General features: G+C 39.8%; 1 protein-coding gene across 2 annotated transcripts in view; it reads left to right on the top strand.

Moving 5' to 3' along the window:
* Positions 1–16630, top strand: part of PAX1 (paired box 1) — a 47620-nt gene that overhangs the window by 14354 nt on the left and 16636 nt on the right. The gene's annotated exons all lie outside the window — the stretch shown is intronic.

Raw genomic sequence — 16630 nt, forward strand, 5'->3', positions numbered from 1 at the left:
CAGTCGGGCTGCATAGGACATATGTTTAAGGTCAGTAATCCTCTTGGTGAGGTACGTTTGTGACCTTTTCAGCTGTTGGAAGTGTCTTGTGAGGTACATCCCAAATGTGGCATTGTACTCTATGATGGCTCTGATGAGTGACGAGTAGATGGGCACTATAACCTCTTTATTTCTAGATTTGAACCCTTTAGTAATTAAATGGGCTACATAGAAGGATTTCCTAACTACTTTGGCAATATGATTGTCAAACGAGAGATTACTGTCTACCTGGGAACCCAGTTTTCTTATTACCTCTTCTGTATTAAGGGGGATGCCACCTATGTGGTAATTCATGGGTGTTTTGTTTTTCCCAAATGGGATGACTATGCATTTTTTGGCATTTACCTTGAGACCATGACTTTGACACCAGGTGTCCATCTGAGTAAGGCCCTTTTGGAGAATGTCCGTGTCAGCCAGAGAGTCAATTATGGCTCCCAGTTTGCAGTCATTGGCGAACTTGGTTAGCCATAGTCCTTCTGTGTTTGCCTGCACTTCTGAGATGTATATGCCGAACAGTAGGAGTCCCAGGACTGAGCCTTCTGGGATACCACTTGTGACTGGTTTAGAGTCGGACCTGAAGCCCGCTATTCTTACCGTGTGAGTTCTGTCTGTAAGCCAGTTGGCAATCTATCTCGTGACATAGGGGTTTATGTTCAGGCTGGTGAGTTTTTCTATAATTCCCGAGTGGGGAATAGTGTCAAAAGCCTTGGCAAGGTCAAGGTAGGCTTTCTGAACCACCTTCCCCTCATCTATGGCCTTGGTGACTGTCTTGAAGAAGTCAGCCAGGTTTAGTAGGCATGCTCTGCCCTTAACAAAGCTGAACTGGGTCAGGTCAAGTGTTTGGAGGTTCTCAATGTCTTTGTTAATGAGTTCCATGATGATGCGCTCCATAGCCTTGCAGACCAGGCTAGTCAGGCTTATAGGGCGATAGTTACCAGGGTCAGTTGTGGCCCCTCCTTTGTGGAGCGGAATAACCATTGCTCTGCATCATTCTATGGGCACATAGCCTGTGGAGAGGCTGAGGTTGAACAGTGTGTTTGGGTGGGGGGTTAATTAATTCTGTAGTTCGTGCAAGACACAGCCTGGGACACCATCTGGCCCCATTGACGCTGTGCTTTTGGCTTTTGAAAGGGCTGTTTTCATCTGTGCTTCTGTGATTTCCAGGACACTACTCTTTTCTGATATTGTTGTGTGCCCTTTTGGGGGTGAGAGGGGATGAAATTTGCACTGAATCTATCTGCCAGGATGTTGGCAATATCAGTAGGATCAGTATATTTTGTGCTATTTTGCACTAGCTCAGAGCATATCTGTGAATTGCCACTTAGATTCTTGACATAGCTAAAGAAGGCTTTGTGGTTATCTTTGAATCCTCGGTTATTTTTCTTTCGAAGTTAGCCTTTGATGATTTTATGAGGGACCTTAGTTTCTTACTGATACTGATCAGGGATGTCTTTCCTTCTTGGAATTTGCTTTTTTTCTGAACTAGTTTCCTCCTTCTATTATATAGCCTGTTTATGTCAGGGGACCACCAGACTGGTTTCCTTCTCTTAGGGGAGCGAGTCTTGGTTTTGCTAGGGATGGAATGATCCATGCATCCTTGTAGGTGCTCATAGAGTGCATTTGTAAAGGTTCCTGTATCTTGGACACTGTTATCCTTTAGCGTGGGGGCTGCAAAACTTACCACCTCTGTCTTAAGTAAGGTGAAGTTTGCTATAGAAAAGTTTTTCACTATGGTTTCCTTGGTTGGGGGTGATGGTGTGGTGTGGGCATCCAGGGTGATTAGTTTATGGTGTAATCTAACCAGTGATGGGTTGACCTCTGGTGCGGAACACCTGTCACCCATGTTGGTGATGACCAGGTCCAATATGTTTTCACCTCTGGTAGAGGAGTTTACCAGCTGATCCAGGGCATTTGAGTTGATAAATTCCAGGAAGCGCTGGACCTGGGAGTTTGTACTTGAGTAGTTTTCCCCAGTTAATGGTAGGGTAATTGAAATCACCCAATATGAGGGTGTTTAGTAGGACCTTCATGTTTTCCAGTGTCTCCAGAAAGGTGGAGTGGTGGTCTTGGGTCATGGAGGAAGATCTGTAGCAGGCCACAATTTGTATTGCAGATTTGCCCGATGTTAGTTGCACGTGGATGATCTCAGAGGTATCATGCTGCACCACTAACCTGGAGGTGTAGGTATCCTTGATGAATATGGATACACCCCCTCCTTTTGTGTTTCGGTTCATGTTCTGTGGCCAAAATGTGTGTTATGAGTTGTAACCCGGTAGTGCTGGGTGCTCTGTGGAGCCTTGAACCAGGTTTCAGTTACTGCACAGATGCCGACATTCTCCATACTGAGAAGTGCTATGAGCACATGCATTTTGAGATTTAAATTCCTGGCATTGAGTAGCATAACCTTCATTTTCTTATTTGTGTTGTTTACGGAGGTGGGTTTGACTTTTGAGCCTTGCTTAAAAAGGGCACTATGGGGGCAGCAAGAACCTTGGCCAGTATTCGAAAGCCTAGGGGTGACAGGTGCAAGCCATCTCTTGCGAAGCAATGAGGCTTGTCCAACATGTCGTTCCAGGCTGACAGACACTGGATCCTCTTTGAATGACACCAGAAGCTTAGCCAATTGTTGAAATTGATCATTTTTTCTTTATACTGCGGTATCATTCTTGGTGAGGGTAGGATGCTACTCAGGGTCAGGGTCATACCCACCTGGGCTGCATGATCAGAGAGCTCTTCCATGTCTCTTTTCATGTAGTCCAGGGAGGTACATCTCAGGTCATTCATACCAACATGAAGAATGACAGAGTCATATTTGTACTTGTTCTGGAGTGACCTGAGTGCTTGTGTTATGTGGCGGATTCTGGCTCCCGACAGGCAGCTAACAGTAACCTTCTCCTTGTCCAGCCTAGTGAGTGGGACATCAGTGTGCCTCACTATATAGTCGCCTATTACTAGTGTGTTAGGTATATTATGTCACCTTAAGGGCTGTGATTGTGCGGCACACTGATTTTGTGTTTTATGTGTTGTCTGGTTTGTGATGGGAGGTGTAGATTTTTTGGCTGTCTGCTTTGGAGGTCTCTGATGCTTTTGCAGGTTTTTATTTAGAGCCTCTGAGTATGATTTTGTGTATGTATGTGTATTTTTTGCCAATGCTGGTTTAGTATGTCTATGTGAGCTGGAGGTCTGGTACAAGTGTTAACCTTCTCCTCATGACTGCCTGTTCCAGTCTTGGGTGGAGAGAGCTTAGCCTCCAATTTAGCTATATAATTGCATCTCTCACATATGTTAATGTTTTGTGATAGGAGGAGAGGGTTGTCTTTGTACATGAGGCAGTTGTAACATTGCCTCAGGATACCCAGGTTCACCAGCTGGACTGGAGAGTATACCTGAAATTGCCCTTTGGTCATGCCTAAATAGTAGGGTGAACTGCTTAGTCGCTTGGTTGGTGAGGGGTGAATAATGAGTCTTGCCCTGCTGGACAATCAAGTGTTGAAGTATATTAGTGCTTGCTATTAGGTTTGAGCAAGTGCTGAACTGTAGGATGCTTTTTAAGTGCTTAGGTTGAGAGTTAGACTATTTTTAAGGGAAAAACTGAAGAGGAGACTTGGTGGAGCCAGGAATAATTTAGCCCTAGCTAACTGGTATTGCCCGGATGTGCAAAACTGTGCAAACACAGTTTTTACAACAGGGAAATGAAAGAGATAGAAAGTAGCCCAAAATGGCCTATAAACTACAAACTTCTGGGCTGGAACCACTCCTCCTGGGACAGATGGCTGCTCAAAGCTCCCTCTCTCACAGGTGAACAGAGAAACCTCCTTCTATCCAAGTAAGGTATGTGCAACTCAGAAACTTGTAACACAGCCCTAAATTCAGCACTAGCCTGAAAACTGGACTATACTAGCATAGAAAGGTGGGAAACAAGGAAAAAAATTGAAAAGATAAGGCAAAAACAGTAAAACATACATTTAAAACAGCTTTAAAAGACTACAAATAGTAAAAAATACACTTAAAACAGCTTTAGATGACTACAAGCAATCAGAAAAGGCTGTTAAACAAATTACCCAATTAACCAGTAAAAAAATCTCAAAACTGAGCCCTGTTCCTGTAGTCTACAATCAGACAAGTTCTAACTGCACACTCCTTCCACTGGGGTGCAGGGGACCCTTCTCCAAAAATAAATCCTGGGTTAGTGCTCAAGTTATACAAACAAAGCTATATTCAGCAGGCCTGAATTTAGGTGATGCAACAGCGAACATGGCACACAATTTTCAGTAAGAAGCAGTTCAAATATGCAGGCACTATAAGCCTCTAACCAGCCATTCCCAGCTCAGAAGGGCAGAGTCCAGCCTCTTCTCCCACAAGAGTGCAGACCACAAACCTTCTTAATGTAAAATGATTGGCCTGAAGCCCAAGTACTTAAACCAGAACTAATACATTTATAGAATAACAGACACTGAGCCTTCAATCAGCAGTTCCCAACTTAGAAGGATGTAAGCTACTTGTCCTGCCACAACAGTGTAGACCACAAACCTTCTTAATGCAAAACAACTGGTCTGAAGCCCAAGTGCTTAAACCAAAAGGCTTAGGATGATAGTTACACCAAGCAGTAATGAATACAATTGAGCACTTTTAAGATGACACAAAAGCAAAATAAAGTAATAAAGTCGGAAGAAACACAAATACAGTAATGAATAAAGTGCACACTTTTTTTGAGTGAGCAAATGAGATGGGCCCAGGAGGAGTATCCAAATGCAAATTTACAAGAGGGGCGGGCAGTTTCAAAGCCACCAAGATTAACACCAAAACAAAAGCAGAGAGAGTGGTTGGGGAATTAACTGAAAAATCAGAGCCACAACTTCCAGCTACATAGTATTCAATGCAACGCAAATAAATCAATTTAAATGCTGTATTATTCGAAAAAAGTGCAGATAAAGATTTACTTAAATTCACTTATATGTCCAGTTGATTGCAGGTAGGTCTTAGCCGGCCAAAACTCAGAGTTTAAGCAGAAAATAATCCAAAATGTACCACTTATATAAGGCAGAAACCAAATATCAATGAAGTGAAACTATCCCCACTTATCATTGGCTATGCAGGAATTCTAACAAGCACTAAATTCTAACAAGCATTAACTGAAATATAGGTCTTAGCAGACCAAAGCACAGAGTTTAAGCAGAAAATAATCAAAATGTGCCACTTACATAAGGCAGAAACCGAATATCAGTGAAGTAAAACTACCCCCTCTAATCATTGGCTATGCAGGAATTCTAACAAACATTACATTCTAACAAGAATTAACTGAAAAAACACAGTCACAACTTCCAGCTAGACAGTATTCAACTCAACACAAATAAATCAATTTAAATGCTGTATTATTTGAAAAAAGTGCAGATAAAGATTTACTTAAATTCACTTATACATCCAGTTGATTGCAGGTAGGTCTTAGCCAGCAAAAATCTCTGAGTTTAATTGATGTCCAAATATCTCTGGGGCAATATTAACTACAACAAAGTGAGTATTGTATGCATGCATGTGTATGTTTGTTTATGTGTATTGGTGTGGATGGAGTTAGAGTTCAGTGCAAGGATACAAATATATATTAAAAGCTAAAACCGCCTTTGGAAAAGATAACTTTAAGAAATACAAACAACAAACTTTCTCACCAATGACGAGACAGTGAACAAGTGTTTGAGCACATTCGTTCCTTTAATCAGTGTTAAGAGCTTCATCAGTCATGTTTTTGTACATTTCTGACAAAAACACTGATTAAAGGAAAGAAAGCACTCAAAACACTTGTTCACTGTCTCATCATTGGTGAGAAAGTTTGTTGTTGATATATATATATATATATATATATATATATATATATATATATATATATATATATCTGTAACAAAATAGGAACAACAGCTTTCAGAGGACAACACTGTAGAAATAGAACAATCCCAGCAACAGGCATAAAACAATAAAACTGATGAGTATGTTTATATCCAAAAGCTCTTATATGTTATTCTGGTGATTCGTTTTTATTTGACTTATTAAAGTTTTATTGTTTTATGCTTCTTGCCAAGGTTGTCTCACTGGTATTGTACTAATTTTTCTCTCTCTCACTCTCTTACTGTGTGTGTGTGTGTGTGTGTGTGTGTGTGTGTGTGTGTGTGTGTGTGTGTGTGTCTCTCTGTATTGTATGGATGTCTGGAGTATGTATGTATATATATATATATATATATATATATATATATATATAGAGAGAGAGAGAGAGAGAGACATAGATATAAGAGATTCATCTTTTAGAGCAATGTGCTTTTACTATCCACGTCTGTTTTGTCAACATGTTTTGGATGACAAAACAGATGATTTATTGACAGGTGTGTGAGACTGACAATCCCACATGTAGGGGATATGTCTTACCCCAGAGATTGTGAAATTTCTGAGTTTGTATATATCATTATCAGGGGGCTGGGGGTATAGGAGGACTTCCTTCCCTGTAATTTGTTATTTTTTAACTTTGCATGGTCTGTCCTCAGGACATAGACAGTTGGCTGTCATTTTAGCCATGGATATTGTGGCCATTAAATTTAAAGTAAGACACATATCATCTAATTATACACAAACACACATGCACACACACACACACACACACACACACACACACACACACACACACACACACACACACACACACACACACACACTAATGGAAATCCAGCCCCACAACAACCAATAAGAAACACTTCACTAAGTTCCAAAATCTAGCAAAGCAGGCCATTCGAAGCCACAAAACTCACACTATGATATGACACAAGAACACCATAAAATTTAACTGTAAAAGATTCTGGAAAGAGGTCATTCAACAAAAATACCTCCCACCAGTCTACATCCACCAACTCACTGCATAAGACTTCCTCAAATTCTTTAGTGTTCTTCCCATCCAAAACAAAACACTTCCCCTTGAACACAGCCCCTGAGTATATCCCTCCCTTCTATTTCAAGCAAATCTCCGCCAAGGACATCTCCTTTCTCAGTGAGCAAATCCAGCTTGATGCCCCTGGTACTTCTTACCATGGTTCATTTACCACTGCTGTGACTATATTGTTACACCTCCGTTCATTTACCACTGTCATAACTATATTGTTACACCTCTCCTACATGTTTTCAACCATTGGTTTGTTAGCAATACCATGCACAACATCTGGAAAAATGTCAATATAAAACCTCTAATGAGACAAAAAAACAGCACTACCATTCCACAATAGACACATTTTGTTTCACCCTACCTTATGTACAGTGTTTAAAAATTAACTCACTTCAGCACTCCTAGCATTTTTCTCTATACCATCTACTGTTACATAAGCAGCATGGTTTCTGAACCAGCCAAAGAACAGTCACTGTCCTCTGGTCTCTCAGTGATGATATCCTTAGGGTGATGGACAAAGTCATGCTGTCAGATGCAGTGACCATTGACCTCACCAGAGCATTTGACCTAGATAATAACTTCATCCTCTTAGAAAACCTGATAGAAACTGGTGTGAGGTCTGATCCATCCTCTGATTCCACATTTTTGTTATACTGCTATTTTTCATCTACATTAACAAAGTGCTTTTTAACTTCCTAAATCTCCCTCTTCTGTACCGCAAATACATGGTCCGTTATTGGTGAAACCATTCTCTCAAGTCACTAGAAGATGACCTTCAAGCTGATTTTGACTCCCTTACCCAGAGAATTAAAAATATCATTCTGAATTCTTAAAAAAAAGCATGCTATTTGGGAGCAGAGTAGAAGACATAATTTACTGAACACCTGTGATCACAGCAATACTCCAAATGAGCAGGTCCCCTCTTCCAAAACATTAGAGTATGGTTAGACACCACTCTCACTGTTTCTGTGCATATCTAGACTGCACTTGTAAAATTATTAACTCTTTCCTTTTTTAAACACACAAAACATCTTCCCTATTTCTTTCCACCTCTTCCATATCCACCATTAGTAATGTTATTATACTCCCACCACCTGAATATGGTCTGTCTCTATTCACCTGAGTATCCCAATAAATAAATACATTTAATTTAATTAATTTAACAAGCACCACAGAATCAGTAACAACATTTGCAGTTTTATCGCTTGCTGTCATATAGGCAAGCACCATCACATAACCTTAGAAAAAAGGTAAATGGCTTCCAGTTAAACAGAGGTCAGACCTTCTTCCTGGCTCTCAACTGTTCAGACTGTTACATGAGCAGTGCCTCCCTCTTCTAACCTGACATCAAAAACTAATAAAGCGAATCCCCCCGCAATCTCAAAAATGATAATCCCTCAGATCTTCTGCTACAGACCCCCCCAATCAAAACTACATTCTTCAAACCAATCTTTCTCCATTCTAGACCACAAAAGCTACGTGAATCTCTCCCTTCCTTCTTCAAAGATATCTACTTTTACTTGGAATTCCATGCTCTACTAAAAGCTTGAGATAAATTGCAAACTAAACATAGATGCAGCCCATCTAGTTAACTTACCTCACCTCATATTGTTTATGCATAATTCTACAATTGCTGCCTTATCTATCACTTTGCTTCTCCATTACAACAAAATGTTAAGTTATGTTTGCTATGACCTATATATATAGTCAGTGTACATTTTATTATCCAAATCTTGTTTTCTACTTTTATTCTTCCTGTACTTGTTTCACATTTCTTTTCAGTGTCATGTAATTTAATTCTTACTGGTCTTATTCAATTAGTTACATTTACTGATTTGTATATGTCAGGCTAAGACTGAAATTGGTAATTTTTTTATCAGTGTTCTATCTTGTTTAGCAAATTCAAATAGATAGCTAGATAGAAAGATACTCAGACAGTGTTATGATATTCTATCACATAGTATAGTTTATTACTTATTTGCATTTGCTTCTTTAAGAATGTTGACTTTCAGATGTTTCATTTTACATTCTTAGTTCATGACTCATTAACCACAAGCTAATACTTAACCTCACAAAAACAAAAAACATGCTGTTTGGCATAACCCAAAAATTAAAAAAACAAAATCAGCAAAGTCACTTAACATTACTACCCTTTGTGGCACACCAGTGGAAACAACCATCTCCTTCATATATCTCTGTTTGTAGCTAGACCAGTCACTAACTATTCCATACCCTTAATGAGAAATAAAAGACAAAAGTTAACAACTCACTTTGCTTCTGGGCAAGCAAAATCCCAGCTGACCTATTCAAGCTAGCAAGAGCAGCTATAGGCAAAGAAGTCCTGGCACAGCTTAAATATGGACTACCCATAATAGACGCAGCTCAACAGTTCATACTATAGAAAACCAAAGTCTGTTGCTTAATCACTAACTCACCCTCTCATGAGTACCACTACCTCACCCTCAAAAAATGTCAAATGGCTTCCAGACCTGCTATTAATCTCTTATCTTTAGACTTCTTCAACCTAACTTGTTTCCCATCACTAGTTTCCAAACTTTGTATCAAATGCACACACTGTCATAGGATCATAGGAGATTACTAGGCTAATGGCCCTGGGGCCCTTACAAGCCTAGCCAAGAGTTTACCCCCCCCCCAAAAAAAAAAAAAAAGAAACCTCCGTCAGCACCTGTCACCCCTGTCATTGAGGGACAAAGGTGGAACCCCTGGAACAAATTTATGGTTTCCCATCCACTCATCGAGGTTGCGTTTGAAAAGGGTCAGTGAGGTACTCTGTTTGACATGTATGTGAAGTCTGTTCCAGAGATGGGGCAACCTCTCCAGCAGGTTTTGTTGATGTTGCATATTAGATTTAGGCCTATCGAGCGGGTAATGGGCAAGGAGTTAGGCTTACAGATGTGGAGCATCTCTAGTAGGGCAGGGTCTGATATTGCCTTGTAGATGAGACACAGATCACCTCTGAGTAATCTGTATGATACCGAGTAGAGTGATAGTGATTTAAGCCTGTCCACATAGGATAGGTGTTGGAGGCCATGGATTCTCTTTATGAGGCATTTCTGTGGCCTTTCCAGTTGGTGCAGGTGTTTGGCGAGGTACATACCAAACAGGGCATTATACTCAATTATAGGTCTAATAAGGGAGGAGTACAGAGAGGTAATAACTTCCTTCTTTCTGGATGCAATCCCTTTACTTATGAGATGAACCAAGTAATAGGCTTTTCTGACAACTGCCACCATGTGATGGTCGAATGTGAGATTGTTGTCAACCTCAGTACCCGGGTCTCTCACCACAGGTTATGTGGTTAGGGGGTTGCCGTTGATGTGGTAATCAGTAGGGTCATGTTTTTGCCAAATGGTGTGATAATACATTTTCTTGCGTTTAACTTAAGGCCATGATTTTGGCACCAGTCATTTGCAGCTAAGCTGACCCTTCCCCAGTATGTTAACATCAATTGGGGAGTCAATGACAGCACCCAACTTACAGTCATCCACAGACTTGGTCAGCTACAGGCCCTATGTCTTTGCCTGGACCTCTGAGAAGTATATGCCAAACAGTAGGGATCCCAGGACAGATCCCTGGGGAACACCACTAGTGACAGTTCTGCTGTTGGAGGTGGTGGCACCTGTTTTGACCTTGTGGGTCCTATCTATGAGCCAGTTGGCCACCCATCTGACTAGATAAGGATTAACACCAAGTTGTGTTAGCTTTTCAATGATGCCCGAGTGGGGGATTGTGTCAAAGGCCTTGGCCAGGTCAAGGCAAGCTGTATGTACTGACTTTCCCTCATCCAGGGCTTTGGTGACAGTCTCAAAGATGTCAAGTAGGTCCAACAGGCAAGATGTGACCCTGATGAATCCGAATTGGGTGAGGTTGAGTGCTTGGAGATTGCCTATGTCCTTATTTAGGAGATCCATAATAATACGCTCCATGACTTTACAGATCAGACTTGTCAAGCTGATGGGGCAATAGTTTCCAGGGTCAGTAGTGACACCACCTTTGTGCAAAGGGATGACAATGGCAGTTCTCCACTCTGCTGGAATGAAGGCTGTAGTTAGGCTGTGGTTGAATAGGGTGCTCAATGGCGAAGCTAGTTCTTGCAGGAGATGATGCAGAATACAGCCTGGGATACTATCAGGTCCCATGGAAGCTGTATACGTTGCCTTGGATAGGGCCTTAACACTTGTTCTACAGATATGTGAGTTGTGGGACAAGTATCAGGGATGTTGACTGGGCCTTTGGGGGTGATAGGTTCAGTGCAAACTTCAACCCCTTATCAGCCAGCAGGTTGGCTAAGTCAGCAGGATCAGTGTAAGTGGTACCATTAAGAACTAGTGCAGAACAAACTTGGGCTTTACTATGGAGGTTCCTAACATATCTGAAGAAGGACTTGTGGTTTCCCTTTGTTTTGGATGCTAGTTTTAACTCATAATTGGCTTTGGAGGTTTTCACTAGTGATATAATTTGCTTGTTCAGGCAAAGAAGGGAGTTTTTCTGATTTAGAATTTGTTCCTTTTTACCCTTGGACAACAGTTTCTTCCTTCTGTTGTAAAGCCTGTTGATAGAGGATGTCCACCAGACAGGTTATTGTTTCTTTGAGGAGCAGATTTTAGTTCTGTTAGGTATGGCTGAGTCCATGCAGTTGTACAGGTGCTTGTATACTGCACTGCCATACTGTTTAGCATAGTTGTCTGCATCATCTGAGGCGTGTGTGTGTGTGTGTGTGTGTGTGTGTGTGTGTGTGTGTGTGTGTGTGTGTGTGTGTGTGTGAAGCTGCTGATATCCCCCTTAGGAGGTTGTAGTCAGCTTTTGAGAAGTTTTTTAGCCTGGCTTCAGCAGGGGAGGGGTTGGGTGGGATAGAAACTTCGAATGAGACAGACCAATGATCTGATCTCACCAGGGAAGAACATACTATGGAAGTGGTGCAGTGGTCACCCATGTTGGTGAGGACCAAGTCCAGTATGTTATCTCCCCTTGTGGGAGTTAAGACCAGCTGATCTAGTGAATTAGAATTGATGAAGTCAAGGAATCGTTGGGTGAGAACATTAGTGCAGGAATAGTTCACACAGTCTATGGTGGGGTAGTTGAAGTCACCAAAGACCAGGGTGTTAGGGGGTACCTTGATGGAGTCAAGTAGGTCCAGGTAGGAGGTGTGGGTGTCCTGAGACATATAGCTGGCTATAACTTGGATGGGTGTTTTGCCAACTATCAGTTGCACCTGGAGTAATTCCAGTGCATCATGCTAGTAAACCAGTCTGGAGGTGTGCCTGTCCTTAATGAAGATAGAGACTCTACCACCCTTAGTCTTTCCAACCTCATTCTGGGGTCAGAAAGTGTGGAATGAGGTATAGCCTGATAAGGCAGGGGTGCTGCCTGCAGCCCTGAACCAAGTTTCCATGACTGCACAGACATTGGCATCTTCCAGTGTGAGGAGAGCCTCTAGTGAGTGCATTTTCAGATTAAGGTTGCTAGCATTGAGCAGCATGACCTTCAATTTGCTTTTTTACAGATCTTTTATGTTGGAAGATCTATAATCTTAGATGTATTTCCCAAAACAACCCCTCTCTCTGACCCCCAAAAAGAGGTCAGCAATGCACCAACCACTCCTTTTTCCTTCCTTGCTCCAAAATGATGTGAATCCCCTCCACCTACCTAAAGGAATTACCTTCCCAGCCTTCAGAGCTGAACTTAAAAAATCCTCCACATGAAATCAAACTGTATTTGCCACACATCAGGCCACACCATGTAAGGGTCTATCAGCCTCTAGACTTAATTTATGTTAATTACTATGATCTCATAAATCTCCCTCCCCCACCCTCCCAAGACTCACATTACCCTGCAGCATTTCCATCATGAGGTAAACCTGAAATATAGTCATGTAAAATTGTAAAATGTGCATTTCTCTCATAATTGTTGATGCATCTATTAATTACTACTGTACATTTTTTTATATATTACTACTTTATGTTCTGTTTTTGTATCTGTATAGCTTACTGCCTCTCTGTTCCACTTTTTTCTTCTTCTTTATAAATTATTTCACCTGGGCAGTACCTGCTAGTGGCTAATTGTGATCAGTGCACTACCCCAGTAAACAAAAGTAAAATAAAATAAAACAAAATATGTTGCCTTCCTATGCCTTTATACAAAAAGTGGTAGGATAAAACACATTTTCAAGTGTAGTAGGATTAGATCAATACATCAAGAATGTGTGCTCAGATGTATTATTTCCATGCATCACATATGTCATAAACAAGTCACTAAAGGATGTCATAGCTTTATGACCTTCTGCAGGCTAACTGTATTGCTAGTAACATTTAAAGGAGAACCGCACCCACAGACTCAAAAATCAAGTTTATTTCATCATGGTTTGATGTTTCCTACATTTTATCACTACTCTGGGACTATTTAAAGGCTTTTAAATATTTTTATACGTAATTTCTTAGTCTGACCACATGGTGTGTGGCATCTTGAAGTAATTCTGATTGTTTAGTCTGCCTCTAGGTATCCCACAATGCAGTGCTTGTCTGTAAAAAATTACATCACACAGGCCTCTTTCTCCCTAAAGTTCCTGTCACTGCACTGATTTTACATGCATACACTACTGTCTTTCAGTCAGTTAGTTTTAAGTAACATTTCATGCCATTTAATGACAACAAAACACAAACAGTGCAAATGCCAGAGAACAGACTTTCAAAGTGCTTTTTACTGCTGCTTCTTTTTAGAATGGCTAAGTTGCAGTCTTTTGTGAAGCCTGGATTTGTACTACTTTTGACTCATCTCCCAGCCCCCTTCACTCCTAACTTCCCTAGCTGTCAAAGTGCTAAGAGTAATTTGAGATGTTTTGTGCTGTGATTGGCAGCTCACAGCAGGAGACTTGACTCTTGCTCTGTTTCCTTGTTCTAGCCTTTACTTTCTGCATGGGTAGGGGAAGGACCTGGAAGCTGTGACATCTCAGCATGGGTGGGTTTTTAGGACAGTAGTGGTGATGTCAGTTTGGGGAGGGGAATGGCCAGAAAACAACCTGTATCCAGTGGCCTTGATGACATCAGTGAATTGGAGACTTTTCCAGGGTGGGACAAAAGTTTTTTGAAAGTGAAACCAGCACAGTACAGTAAGGTACTGTTCTAGTGGAGAGAAACAGTCAATTTAAAATATTTTAAATGATGTATTTTTGTTTATTCATAGCAGGGACAATAAATAGGGAGAAAAAGACAGAGAAGTTGTGCATTTAATAATAGAATCCCATTGTTGTCCTTTAAGTGTAGCTAAAATAATTCAGAGGGCAAGTTTACCCCTATTGTTTGTTTAGGTTTGGTGAGCGTCAGTGCTTCTAAATTTAAGAACTGAAAAAAAAATCAGAACAAATTTTACAGTCCACCTATATAACAATTTCTTTTGTATCCATACACCATAGCATATCAGTTTCTAACATGGTAGTGAGTTGCAATGTCATCTGGAATCATTGGCTGCTGACTGAAGTTCAGAGGTCTACCATGATGGTTTCCATTACATAAACAGAAATCACTCTTCCACTTAGTCTTTAGAACTTGTTATTAAGTTCAGTCTCTTGTAGTACGTGATGTCAGTGATATGGCAATATGTTTCAGGAATGAATGACTCTTGCAACAGTTTAATCATAAAAAAGTTTACCCTTCTAATCAGGCCATCTAGAAATGTTATTGAGGGCGTGTGCTTAGAACATTATTTAAAGGATATGCAAAACGTCTGGAAGGAAACAAATGAAGTATCTTATAATGACATCAAAATGAAGTCCAGAATGCAAAGCCACACTTATTAAACTTTTATTTACAAATTATTTTGTGAATGACACCAAACATAGGACTTAAAAATTAATTTTTGTAAAGATTTTCAGAAAATGAGTCCTAAGACAATAAGTCTCCTGTTGCATATAGGATGGTCTACTTTATGTGATTTAGATTCTCAAACATCTGACACCAGAATGTGGATATACCACATTTAATTATTTTGCCACATTTTTATGATTTCTGCAGCATTCATATATTGTATTGTGTTTATTCTAGTGACAGCTATCTCATTACCTTCTTGCAAAATGATCATTGTTTTAAACAGTATATATATATATATATATATATATATATATATATATATATATATATATATATATATATATATTGCTTATTTCATATCAGTATTAGATTAGTCATTATTCTCTTGAACTCTTGGAGCATATATATCTGGAACCTATGGGGCAATGAAATACACTTCACAGTGAGATTGCACTATAAGCACAGCCAGATGTACTTTGAATCCTACCAAGAAATATTATGCAATTCCATTTCTACTACAGTAACAGATTTTCTAGCCCATCCAAATTTCTTCAACTAACTAAGTTAACACTGCAGGCTGTCTGTAACAGAACTTCTTTTAAGGCCTTCTTGAAAAGAAAATAGGCTATCTGCTGTGTAATTATATGAAGATATAACAAAACTCTGTCTAGAAATAAAGAATAGTGGAGACGTTAACACAGTCACAGACTTACTGAGAAGCAACCAAGTTGTTAGGTGGTTAACTAAGTAGAACAGTACAGTTGTGCTGTACATTTCATAAATTGCTTCTGAAAATACATTAACATGTCAGATGCATACATAACCACCGTTTATGTCAAATATTCAGTTATTCGTTTTCACATGTGACATTAGGAAAAAGAAGGAGTTCTCTTTTCAGTCACAGCACCATCATTTCCATAGAAGTCAATGGAGACTGTATGAACGAGATTATGCTATTAACTGCATATGTGGACATGTTTCTCAAAATGTGTAATATGCAAAACCATCTGGAGAAAATAATTAGTTTATTATCACAAATATGTCACTGAATTTTCAGAACACAACACACTCAATCTTCACAAAAGTAACCAATCACACCCATCACTTAAGCCAGTATACAAGTATGCATTCAAGATATACTATGGCCTGTTAAGTCCTGATTAATTGACAGAACATTTAATTAAAAATACTATCATCAAACATTAACATAAAAAAACAGTATTTGAAAGGGAAACATCATGTCAGCTATAGATAATCAGGAATTAGTGATATACATTCAAAATGTGGAGAAGATAGCCCATTGATGGTGACTTCAGATTTGCCTTCCTCTTTCAAAAAGAAAATGGTACCAGAGTTCATAACTTGGGGACCCTCTTTCTTTTTAATGCATTCAGTTTTTTTTTTCTATTTATTTTATTTATTTGTTTATTTATTGACATTTGGTTAGTGGGAAAGTCTGACTTGAGCAGGTGTCTGTTTTCACTGAAGGTCTGAGGAGAAAAGTTCCAAAGTGTTGGAAAATAATTTTAAGATTTTGCAATTTTCAAAAGTAATACCATAAAAAACAATAAAAATGTACAGTTTAAACAAATATACCAAATTAGACATAATGTGAAAACCTCGGATAAGAATGGATACAACCTACATGACAATAGGTTCATAGGTTCACAGATGTTTACTAGGCTTATGACCACAAGAGCCGTTTTAAGCCTAGCCATGCATCCCAAATCTCTGATAAGTTCTGCTACCCTTGATAGGTGTAAGCATGGGCCTGGAGGATGAACCATTTACAGGTTACCTGTGACCATTAGAAACATAGGTGCTAAACCAGGGATGAATTTCTGATTTCCCA

The sequence above is a fragment of the Protopterus annectens genome, chromosome 1.part2 (genome assembly GCF_019279795.1).
Source record: "Protopterus annectens isolate FY-2018-M chromosome 1.part2, PAN1.0, whole genome shotgun sequence".
Lineage (NCBI taxonomy): Eukaryota > Metazoa > Chordata > Ceratodontiformes > Protopteridae > Protopterus > Protopterus annectens.